General features: G+C 55.8%; 1 long non-coding RNA gene across 2 annotated transcripts in view; it reads left to right on the top strand.

The window, feature by feature from the left end:
• Positions 1–979, top strand: part of LOC123960226 — a 16573-nt gene that overhangs the window by 12221 nt on the left and 3373 nt on the right. The window lies entirely within an intron of this gene.

Raw genomic sequence — 979 nt, 5'->3', positions numbered from 1 at the left:
GTACACCTGTAGAGTACCCGACTCCACCTGTAGAGTACCCGACTCCACCTGTAGAGTACCCGACTCCACCTGTAGAGTACCCGACTCCACCTGTAGAGAACCCGACTCCACCTGTAGAGAACCCGACTCCACCTGTACACCTGTAGAGTACCCGACTCCACCTGTAGAGTACCCGACTCCACCTGTACACCTGTAGAGTACCCGACTCCACCTGTAGAGTACCCGACTCCACCTGTAGAGTACCTGACAAGTACCCGACTCCACCTGTAGAGTACCTGACAAGTACCCGACTCCACCTGTACACCTGTAGAGTACCCGACTCCACCTGTAGAGTACCCGACTCCACCTGTAGAGTACCCGACTCCACCTGTAGAGTACCCGACTCCACCTGTAGAGAACCCGACTCCACCTGTAGAGAACCCGACTCCACCTGTACACCTGTAGAGTACCCGACTCCACCTGTAGAGTACCCGACTCCACCTGTACACCTGTAGAGTACCCGACTCCACCTGTAGAGTACCCGACTCCACCTGTAGAGTACCTGACAAGTACCCGACTCCACCTGTAGAGTACCTGACAAGTACCCGACTCCACCTGTACACCTGTAGAGTACCCGACTCCACCTGTAGAGTACCCGACTCCACCTGTAGAGTACCCGACTCCACCTGTAGAGTACCCGACTCCACCTGTAGAGAACCCGACTCCACCTGTAGAGAACCCGACTCCACCTGTACACCTGTAGAGTACCCGACTCCACCTGTAGAGTACCCGACTCCACCTGTACACCTGTAGAGTACCCGACTCCACCTGTAGAGTACCCGACTCCACCTGTAGAGTACCTGACAAGTACCCGACTCCACCTGTAGAGTACCTGACAAGTACCCGACTCCACCTGTACACCTGTAGAGTACCCGACTCCACCTGTAGAGTACCCGACTCCACCTGTAGAGTACCCGACTCCACCTGTAGAGTACCCGAC

Source organism: Micropterus dolomieu, linkage group LG21 (assembly GCF_021292245.1).
Source record: "Micropterus dolomieu isolate WLL.071019.BEF.003 ecotype Adirondacks linkage group LG21, ASM2129224v1, whole genome shotgun sequence".
Lineage (NCBI taxonomy): Eukaryota > Metazoa > Chordata > Actinopteri > Centrarchiformes > Centrarchidae > Micropterus > Micropterus dolomieu.
The sequence above is the reverse complement of the archived record's forward strand: the minus strand, read 5'-3'. Positions and strand labels throughout refer to the sequence as shown.